Source organism: Sinocyclocheilus anshuiensis, unplaced genomic scaffold, assembly GCF_001515605.1.
Source record: "Sinocyclocheilus anshuiensis isolate Anshui unplaced genomic scaffold, SAMN03320099.WGS_v1.1 scaffold2168, whole genome shotgun sequence".
In the NCBI taxonomy this organism is placed as follows: domain Eukaryota; kingdom Metazoa; phylum Chordata; class Actinopteri; order Cypriniformes; family Cyprinidae; genus Sinocyclocheilus; species Sinocyclocheilus anshuiensis.
The window spans coordinates 1,018,692-1,030,716 of NW_015546037.1; positions in this window are offsets into that span (position 1 = coordinate 1,018,692).

The window sequence follows — 12,025 nt, forward strand, 5'->3', positions numbered from 1 at the left end:
ATCCAGCGCCTGTAAAGCGATATTCGCATTGGTGGAATAATTATGATGTGCTTTGCTCAGAATGAAGAAATATATTTATTATTGTATGTGTTTGTTATTTTTATTAATTATTTTTTAAATAGTTTTGGTTGTTATTGCTACCTCCTGTACTTTGATACCATTTCCCAGTCTGTGAGCGTCCATTTTGATCTACGGTATTCACTGTAATTGTACTGTATTTGGCTAATTTAAGTTTTTTTATATGGTACAAAGACTGAGTACTTATCTCTGTTTCCACAACAAGTACTAAACTGTCTTAACTGAGTTTACTTAAATGGTTTATGCAAAATTATTATCTCATTTATTTCCAATTTTATTTAAATGTGAATCCCCAGAAAAGAAAAAAAAAACACTGTGCAGATTGTTACCCCTCAAGTTAAGGAACTAAATAAAGTTGAGGTCAATAAATGAATAAACCCTTGAAGTAATCTCAATCAACAGGTGCATCTTATCAGTGTGTCTTAGTACTCGGGTAAGTTCTCTCATCTTAGTAATGCTGCTGTATTGGTGTGAACATGAACTGATGTACGACGTTTGTAAAACTTAACTTAGTAAATCAAAGCATTAATCGGGTCAAACTGTTACAGCCCCAAACACTTGTGATATTTCATACCGCAGAATGAATGTGCATGAACGTTGATTGTTTTATTTGAATCTTTTGAATCTGTGCGCTTAAGGAACAAGACAGTGATTACTTTTGGACAAATAATGGCATGAGTGATCAATTGCTAAGAATAAATGGACAGATGGGGAAAAGACATTGTGACATGGTCTACAACGATTCCATGATGACTGCTGGTGTAAGATTTTACATGTTAATAAAACTTTTATTTTTAAGAAGTGTCTAGTTTGTGTTTTCTTCGGACTCTTTGCTCCGCTGAAGGAGTCACATGTGGTGAAGGAGTAAACACACCATCACAACCAGCGGACCGAAAACAAGCTGCTGGAGGCCCCCGTCCCCCTCTTTCTCCCTGCATATCTATCCTCCAGTGGTCTGAATTCCTGAATTCTTAAATAAAGGGCTTTTAAATTTTCTTTTTCCTGTCCCCTCCAAACTCCTTTTCTTGTCAAATGCCTTTTTCCATCATCACTCAATCTCTCCGAGTGTCGCTCCTTTTTACGATCGTGCCCTCCCTTTATCACTCACATCCCTCTATTTCACCTTTTACTTTGTCTCCTCATGCCTTCCCTTACCAAAAAGTAGTATACTTCAAGTTTATTTTAGTAAGTATACTTAAGTAAAGTTCAAGTATATTTTTAAGTATACTTTATACTAATAGCACACTTGAATAAACTTCTTTTTCGTAAGGGTTTTTCTCCTTCTTTGTCAGATCCTATACTTATTTAAGAGTGCTTGCTAAGCCAAACATCAGAGTAACTTAAGAGGTAGTGATTTAAACACCTAAAGGCCCGTTCACGCCAAGAACGATAAAGATAATGACACACCAACATCATCCACAATAACATTGTTTATTATAAGCACATGCTCCAATTACATCATTTGCCACTTTAAATGTTCAAGCTCTTTAAAGCAGGATGGAATTTAGAACTATATTTTTATCGTTATAGTCCTTGGTGTGAACCCTAGATTAAACATTGGTGCGTGACTTGTCCCAGGCCATTTGCACTTCAGACAGATACCTAAAGTAGTGTGGTTTGTTGAGGAGAGGTGTGCTATTACTTTTCACAGTAATCAGATTTTCATCTGGCGAATTATAAATGGACAAAAAAAAGTCACCAAGGTCAAGGACGGCCTAGAATATCAAAGAAACTTTAGGGAATTTTGGGAAACCTACTTTTAAACTATTTGTAAATTGCTTACAAAGCTAAAATCTGATTATAAATTATACAATTTATAAAAATGGTAGTCAGCTACTAAACTAAAATTAGCTAGCCTAACTACATTTTTTTTATTTAAAGGGACAATATATTTTTAAATACAACTATCCCATGATAGTTACAATTTATACTTTAAATATAAATACTATAGCCATATTTTTCTGGCACATAACAATAAGAGTTTAAATTTAAAAAAGCCTCAATATAATCCCTTCTTTTATACAGGGACTCGAATTGGTGAATCATCGTTTGAATATTTTAATTCATATGAACCGTCTGTGAACCATTTCACTATGAATCGGATTTCCCAAAATATATACAGTTTCAGAACGAACTGATTCGATAGAATGATTCAATCTTTCTAATACTACATATGAATCTAGAAATCTGTTTAAAAGAATCGGTTCGCTGAAATGAATCAAGTTTACCGACGCTACAACTAGGAAAGGCAGTGTATGTATTCAGACCAACGTGGCCTATTAAAAAAACTTCAGAAACTATTGTTTAGCTAGTTAATTTTTGGGGTATGAGTTTATGAGCACCCAGAACACTGTAGCAACAACTCCTAGCAAAACGCTGACATTCAGTCACCACATCATGGTGGAGCTGCAAATATGATTGGCCTCCTGCTGGCTGCATATTAACTATCCGAAGTTTCTTCCGAATTCAATCCATTTTCTATGTGGGAGAGAAAACCACATTCAATCACAGGGAGGCAGAGGGAGAAATAGAGGCGGGATGTGATAACCGAGGTGTACTGACAGACAGACAGATTTTGATTCGGAAATAAAGCTCTTGATTTTCCTCCCTCTGATTTACATGCAAATGAAATCTGTCAACAGTTGATATCTTCCAATTGAGAACTGCGTATGTTTGTGTGCTTATGCATGAAAGAGTGAACGTGACTGAGAGGGACTCGCAGCAATTATTTGAAAAATGAATCTCAGATCTATAAATGAAAGGATAAAGCTCTTTATTTCCCTCAGAGCTTTCCTGTAGGTCACCTTCAGAAGTTTTAGACGCTGTGCGAACTTCCTGAGTCAGGCTGACTTTCTCAAAGCAGGCGCTGACAGGAAGTGATTCTATTAATCTCAAATAGTAACTTTGAAATTATAGCTCATATTTATGGTTAGGGATTTAAACAAACCCCTAAGCCTAAATATTAAACTTTGGTGTGTATCTCATTTCCCACCATTTGTGCTACTGACATGAATGATAGCCTACTTCAAATTGTGCGGCTTGTCATGGAGAGGTGTGCTATTGAGTGTCTGAGTGATCAGAGGTACAATTTATGGTTCGCAGATGTATAAAATAGGTTATAAAAAAATCCCAATTTTTCATAGACGTGTATATTTAGGGGGTCGACTGTTTTTTTGTTTTGTTTTTTCATTTGGTGCAATAAGCAACCACAGAAACATGCTAACCCAGCTAAGTTAACAGAACATTCTCAGAATTTTGGCTAAACATTGTGGCAACATTGTCTCAAAGTTATGAGCAAACGTTCTTTCAGTAACAATAGTGGAATGTTCATTCAAAGTTATCTGGTCTTTAATAATGTTTTCAAAACTTCAGCACAAAAAACAAACATAATTCATGGAACTTTTTTCTCTGTTTTAGCTGAATGTTCGTCTAAAATTTTTTAAATGTTACTACATGTTTCAGAATGTTCAGAGAACGTTCAAAAGTAACTTTCCCTTAGTGTTTGCAAAATAATATAACATTCATATAATCAAGAAAACACATTTCCATTATGTGTGCAAAATGCTAAAATGGAATGTTCCCTTAACATTCAAATAACCAAGAAAAACATTCAGTGAACATTAGCAAAAGTTCTTAGAACATATTTTTGTTAGCTGGGAAAATACTCCAAGCACGTATGTAAAGACAAATGTAGAAATGCAAATAATCTTATCATAGTATAATTGATCTGCTTGAGCTGAGAGCTGATTAACTGAACCGTTATATGAGATTAATCAGCTATACCCACAGCATAATTTACAATAATGAACTTACATTTGCACAAACAGTGAAACATATGCACAGGTAACCTTGGAAGTTGCCTGAACACATTAAAACATACAATTTTGTTATTTTTTTTGTTTGGTTTTGGTTTTTTTTCCTCAACACCACTACCATTTGTGTGTCTGCAGTGTTTAGCTGTTAAACGTTCCAATTGAATTTCCCCGCCTGTAGATAATTTATTTAAGCGTGTTATCTTCCGTAATCATAATTTAAGCTCCAGCTCTTCACATGTGGTTGTTTGTTGTATGTCAGGCGAATGAGTTATGAGCGTTTGTCTCTCTCTCTCTCTCTCTGTGCCACACAGAACTTCAGCACTTACTCCAGACCATTACGAGGGTGAAAAATGACAGTCTTCCAGACTTCTATCTGTTTAACGCACTGTCTCCTGCCCTAGGTCTCGTCTCAGACTCCTTGCACATGTGTGTCTTCTTATAGGACCAATCCACGGTGACCTCTGTATCATCATCAGCAGTGATGCGGTTATTATGGGCTGTCTGCCGCGTGTGCTGTGAATGATGATGCCTTTGCTGCGAAAGCAAAAATGTCTCCTTCGGTCATATATTCTGATGGAACATTTCAGCAGGGTCATACTCGCCCTCATCTAACAATTTGGCAATGTTTGCAAGCGGCCTATTTTTTTACTGGCTGTAGTGCCGTCTCCTAACCAGATGTGATAGAGCGATAAAACTCTTTCATGTAAATTTGATTTTGTCCTAAACAGCCGTGACAAATGTCATTTTGACACTGGTTTATATCTGTTTCAGCCCATCTTTAAATCTCTTTGGTCAACAATACTGTTCCACATAACTATACTTCAAATGTCATCTGGAGTCTGACTGATCCAATTTATTAGTTTAACCCAATGACATCTGGTTGCAGCTGTTCTTTGGTGAGTAAACAAAATTGTTATTTTAAATATTGAAATGTGCTTCATTCATGAATGAAACAAGTTCATGCATGTATTTATAAATGAGTCATTGAATCATACACTTAACCGATTTGTTAAAAAAAACTCTTAAGGCCTATCATTCATGACTCAATAATTTAGTTACTCAATCGAGCCCATTCACACCAAGGACACACTTATAACGATGATAAAGATTAACATATAGTCTTTTAAAAAAATTTCTAATTCTGTAAGAATAGGGAAGTTCACACTAAAGCTATAACGATAACATCACAGAAGAACAATACCGTTTGAATCACTTGCAGAGCGTTTCTTTTCCACACTCTTAAAATGAAAAGTTCTTTATTGGTATCTTTAGTCATCTATACGTCCATGGAACCTTTCCATTGGACAAAATGATTTTTTTTTATAGTGAAAAAGGCTTCTTTAAATTGTTAAAATTTTCTTCACACTAAGAAAAATATGGTTCTTTTAAGAATTGTTCAATGAAAGGTTCTTTGGGGAACCAGTAATGGTTCTTCAATTGCATTGCTTCTAAAAACACCTTTTTTGGAACCTTTATTTTTAAGAGTGCAGCTGATGAATAAAAAAAAAAACACTGACAGCCATTCAGAATCCATCTAAATTCAAAGAGCTCCTGCTTTTAAAGTGACAGACAACAAAACTTCTGCTCGTACTCATATTAAGCAGAACGATATCATCCATTGGTGTGGATTCTGATATAGTTATTGTTCTTTTTTTATCTGGTTTTGTAGTAGGGGTGGAAAAAAAAAACGTACGGTTCTCCACACACGGTCCGGCACGCGCTAGGACCGCAGTTCAACTTAAATCTGACAACGCATCTGTAGCTATTTTTGTTAGTTGAGCTATAGAGACACACATTTTATATATGGGAAGCATGGGAAGGTCATACCAATACTATAAATACATCTTCTGGATACGCAAACCTGGCATATCTTTTGAATTTCTCAATTTCTCTGTCTATTGTACAACCTGTATGGATGGCAAGTCAGAAACCTAATTTATGTTTTAAGATTTTCCATTATTTCCAACTGTGCAACTCTGCAAATGCCCCACCCATTCTCTAATGAGTTTTCTCGAGGTAACAAACCTCCTGTGAAATTCTGAGAAATTGTTGAACATGCGCTTTATCGACAAAACACCTCAGGAAAAAAAGGCGAATATTGCTTTCAAGTAGGAAAATGCATAACATTTACATTTACATTTAGTCATTTTGCAGACGCTTTTATCCAAAGCGATTCTTCTTAAAGAGGCAAACAGATACAGGAAGTGCTTGTAATACCAAGTTTCTAGACATTGTTCAAATAAGTACAAGCTAGAAAGAGAAGGAATAAATAAAGAGAGAGAAATTATTTTTTTTTTATAATGATGATGATGAAGTCAAGTAGCTTCGAAAGAGATGAGTTTTCAGCTGTCGCTTGAAAGTTGTCAGGGATTCAGCATTCCGGATAGGGGTGGGAAGATCGTTCCACCAGCCAGGAATGGTGAACGAGAATGTTCTGGAAAGTGATTTTGAGCCTCTCTGTGATGGTACCACGAGGCGTCGCTCACTAGCGGATCTCAGACTTCTGGAGGGGATGTAGATTCGTAGTAGTGAGTGGAAGTAGGCAGGTGCTGAGCCTGTGGCTGTTCTATATGCAAGCATCAATGTCTTGCATAAAATGCATAAAACATCAGGCGTTCTTCTGTTGTTGCTCTTCAAAGCTGACTTTGACCGACTTCAGGTTTGAACAGAAGCTCAGGTGAAGTGATTAGCTGAACACACAATGGCTGGGCTCTCAAAGGGCTCGATGCGCTCTACTCGATTCACCGCCAAGGTCCCTGCAACAGGGCTACGGTGGCTGCTGGGATTTTATCCTCTCATTGACTTTTGACTTAAGAGCTGGGATTTTAGCCTCCTGGTAAACTAACACTCAATAATCAATGACAAAACAATCACATTCTCATGCACTCATTCTCATGTTGTTTCCGGTAGTTTTTTTCAGTAGAGTCCCTATGCAATAATCACCATCAACAAATGTTTAAGAACTCAACTTGGGCTCAGTTCCATTCCATCCGTTTATACAGTATGTTCTAATCTAGTCCTTGAAAGTAGTAAAGACAAACAGATTGGAAAGAGTAAACAAATTTACCTCGCTGTCCACAAAGGAGGATCTCAAACATGAGATTCAACTCAAGCTTCCCTCCAGATTACTTCATTAAAGATAGTTAAGATTAAAAATGAAGGCGGTATGTCGGGATGCCAGAGGAATTGTCACAGGAGTGAAGGAAGAGCCCGCTTATGCATTTGCGTTGTGATTGACACATGCTAAATTAACAGGCTTCTCATGAGCTTTCGTTTTGAACTCCATTATGATTTGTTACAGATAGGGGAAGTGTTAATTATATGCAAAACTTGCTGCCATGAAGCTAGAGGGTTCTGGTGGTTGCAAAGAGGTTTGTGGTGAATTGAAGTTAAAGGGGGTGTTTACAAGACACCATTTTCAACTAAAAACTGAAAACTTTTTTTGTGCTTTTGGTGGTTCATTTTTGGGGGTTTTTTCGTTAATGATAATTAAATGATATCTTGTGGAGTGTGTTTTTGTGCTGGTACCTTGACTGGTTTAGGCTTGACACGTATAAATAAATATGACACTAAAACCGCCAGTAGCTGGCGGCAAGTCTGTCTTAAAGGGATACTCCACCCCAAAATAAAAATTGTGTCATTAATCACTTACCCCCATGTCGTTCCAAAACCGTAAAAGCTTTGTTTGTCTTCGGAACACAATTTAAGAAATTGTTGAATAAAGTCGTTATTTTTTGTTTTCTTCACGTACAAAAAGTATTCTCGTCGCTTTTCTGGACCTTGACTTTTCTGGACCTTGACAGTGTAATTTACTTGGCAGTCAATGTGACAGTCACAAGCCTCCCAAAATATCTTAAATTGTGTTCCGAAGATGAACGAAGCTTTTACGGGGTTGGAACGACATGGGGGTAAGTGATTAATGACAAAATTTTCATTTTGGGGTGGAGTATCCCTTTAATGAGTGATTTATTGAATCATTCATTCAAATGATTTGTTCAGAACAGCTGATTTATTTAGAAATGAAGCAAGTGACCGACCATCTTTATGAATGGATCATTGAATCATTGACTTAAATGATTCATTTAAAAACAGATTAATTCAGCTATGAAACACCACAGTTTTGCTCTGAGATGCACTAATGTCCTGCTCCAGCTTTGCTTGCACTGTTTTCGTTGGTGAAAAAAGACAATACTATTGTTCCCTAAAATGTAACTCACTCATTATTATCTTCTTTTTTGTTGTTTAAAATCAATACAACATTTGCTCATGTGCTAATATTCGTGAAAACGACAATCTTGCATGTGTGAAATTGGGATATTTTATAGATATTATAGGGACATTCTAACTATATTCTATTAGACTTCATTACGCAGTGAATGCTTTTGGACTCTCAAGTATTTTTGTCATACATATTCGATAATGTCAGCTGCCACATTGTTAAAACAACAATTACGATATTATTGTAGACAATAAATATAGCACAAACCTAATTCAAATTAGCAAGGATATCAAAGTGACATTTTTTGAAAATTATATTATCATTATTGTAATCTACAAAAATACAAATTTGTGGAAACTGTGACGTCATGCAAAATTGTTTCTATCACCAATGCTGGCATTTTTAGTTGTTTTTGCATATTAGTACAATAGTTGCTGTGTAAACTTAAATAACCTAAATATCAGCTGCAATCTTCAACTTTCTGAATCAAAGTGCAGCTAGAACTGACCCTGTACAGCACCAGGTCTTGATAGTTGGGCAGTGATTTCATTGGGAAAATCTTCCTGGAAGGGCATTGAATGAGCTCTGGCGGTGTGATGTGATTACAAACGGGTTCTGATAGTGGAAAAATCTCTGACATGTCTGATTAAACCAGTGATTGTGATCAGCCTTAAATTTAACCAAAGCTTTGACCATTGTTGGCACGAAATGGCACAGCCGTGATCAAAGCTCTAATGAAAAAGTGGTAAGAAGAAAGTCATATTAGAAGTTCTTACCTAAGTTGCAGTAACTTTGAGGAACATGATGACATTGCAGATCTTAAGTTTATCTCCCTGCAGACAGCCTTTGGGAAAACCTGACACTTCACCTGAATAACACAGGTGTGTTTGAGAAGAAAAGATAGTGTATATGTTCTTAAATTTAACCAAAGCTTTGACCATTGTTGGCACGAAATGGCCTAATGAAAAAGTGGTAAGAAGAAAGTTATATTAGAAGTTCTTACCTAAGTTGCAGTAACTTTGAGGAACATGATGACATTGCAGATCTTAAGTTTATCTCCCTGCAGACAGCCTTTGGGAAAACCTGACACTTCACCTGAATAACACAGGTGTGTTTGAGAAGAAAAGATAGTGTATATGTTTTATTATAGAATGCGCATACAAGCATATGCATGTGATAGAATAGAAATAGAGCGACTTTGTGAATGCATATCGCTCTCTTTCTTTCTCTGCATTCGTCTTGTCCTTTGAGACACCAGTTATAGAAGTGCAGTTATATAAATAAATACTGGACTCACATAGAGCTACAACAACAAGGATGTTAGCACTTTCAAATATCACATCTTGCAATTTTACCAGTCCTTTTTGTTTATTTAGGTTGTAAAGAATATAATGCATCATCATGGACATAAATGACATTATTATGTCATATTATGGCTGCATAGTGTTTGTACTATATAGTCTAGTATTAGAGATTATTATTATTATTGTGTTATGTTGGAAACAGTGGCTGGGTGTGAAATCAGTATTTATGATTTCAGTATATTTCAATATACTTCATATTTTAATGCATATATATATATATATATAGTGTATGTGGGTAAAATGAATTCAAATGTAAAAATATTCAATGTAGTCTCTCAATTAATGTGAGGTTATAAACACTGCATAATAAATATAAAATTAATAAAGGTTCATCTATTACATGTCAGTTTATGTCTTCATGATTTCATGTCAGACATCCACATAATTATGTGTATAAATATTTATGTAATGCAACAGATCAATGTCAACAAAAAGTAGGCCAGAAAATATATTGTGCTAGTAAATTTGTTAAAATCAGGTATGGCAATGTGGACAAAATATATAATGTATAAATAAAATGAAAAAATATAATATTAACCTATAGTTCACCAAAACATTTTTAGCTTATTCCTGACTCATTTTCTGCGTTTCTGTCAAAGGTGATACTTTTCGAGCAAGGCATGAATGTGTGGATAATGATACTGTGATAGATGCAGCACTTGAGTTCCCATTAATGTGCCTCGGCATGAATAAATGGTCTAATTTACTGTGGTAAAATAAAGATGAACTCTGAAAAATCACCACATGACGAATCAGTGACACAAAGCCTGTGTCTTTTTTTAGATGTTCACAATATTGTGGTTTGTGCGTTAAATGCTGACGCTAATTTGAGTGCTATCTGGTAATGCCAGACATTTAGATTGGACCAGTTACTGAAATAATGAGAGTTAGATCGAGTTTTGGTGCACCATTCTGCTTGCTGTCACTTATGATCGGATGAGAAGCGTCCTGGTGGTGGAAGTCATGACTTGATCTTTTATTATGGACTGTTTATGTCATGTGGGGGCCGCATGGTACAAGAAGGTGCAGATGGATGTAGAAAATATGATAACTAGAGTTAAATTTTGAGGATGAAAGCATCATCATCAATGGACGTTTGTATGGTGATTTCTGAATGCGTCTGTGCGAGTGTTTTATTGATGTCGGTAGTAGACATAAAAGCGTCTCCACAGCGCAGGGATACATTAGGTACCACACAGATTAATAATGTAGTAAAGAGATTCACTGGGTTATTCATAGTTACAGGAAGGAAGAGTGTGTGTGCAAAAGTAAAGGTTCATCTATTACTTTTAGTATTAATTCCTTTTAAAAACATTTATGTTTAGAAGATTCAATACAAGTTCTTGCTGTTGATTTGCCACAGAAAATGATTCATCCTTCAGTTTACAAAGAGCAAAATCCTATTTACAGTTATGCGCTTGGAATGGAAGTTAACAGAGCAACAAACATTAAACAATCAACAAGATTGTTATTTTTAAAGAAATTAGGCCTAATGCTTTTATTCAGCAAGGATACATTAAATTGATCAAAAGTGACAGTAAAGACATGTACATTGTTACAAAAATTTCAAACTTTTGATTGATCAAAGAATCCTTAAAAAATGCTATCAACAAAAATATAAAGCAGCACAACTGTTTTTAACATTGATAGTAATAAGAAATGTTTCTTGAGCAGCAAATCAGCATATTAGAATGATTTCTGAAGGATGTGTAACTGAAGACTGGAGTAATGATGCTGAACATTCAGCTTCGCCATCACAGAAATAAATTATATTTTAATATATATTACACTAGAAAACTAGAAAAATTGTGGAAAAATGTTAGAAAAATTGTGATGTTTCACAATATTACAATTTTTATTGTACTTTTGGTCAAATAAATCCAGTCTTAGTAAACTTAAGAAACTTCTTTGAATAATATAATATAATAATAATTTGTTTTAGTGATACACTGTCAAAAATGACCGTGAATTTAACGGTAAAAGACTGTAAAAATGCTACAGTAAAAACCTGTTAAATGGTTAACGGTAAATTCCCCTACTATATACGGTGAAAAACTGTATTGGACATTAGTCAAGTCAAGTCAAGTCAAGTCTGCTTTATTGTCAATTCTTCCACGTGTACAGCACATACACACAGAGAATTGAAATTGCGTTACTCTCAGACCCTTGGTGCATACAGATAACACTAACAGTAGAACATAAATACAGATATACAGATTAAATATAAAATACAACTATACAAATATACAAATAAGGTAAAATGTAAAAAAAGTATAAAAAAATATATATAAAGCAGCACACGGCACATGGCAGATAGAGTGCAAACCAGTGAAGTAAACAACAGTGCAGATATAATGATTTGTAGTGCAAAAAGAGCTTATTTAGACTGATTAAAGTGACAGTGTGCGTGTGTGTGTGTGCGCGTGAGTGTGTGTGCGTGTGTGCGTGCGTGTGCGTGCGTGAGTGTGCGTGCGTGTGCGCGCGCGTGTGTGTGTGCGTGCGTGCGTGCGTGCGTGCGAGTGTGAGTGTGAGTGTGAGTGTGAGTGTGA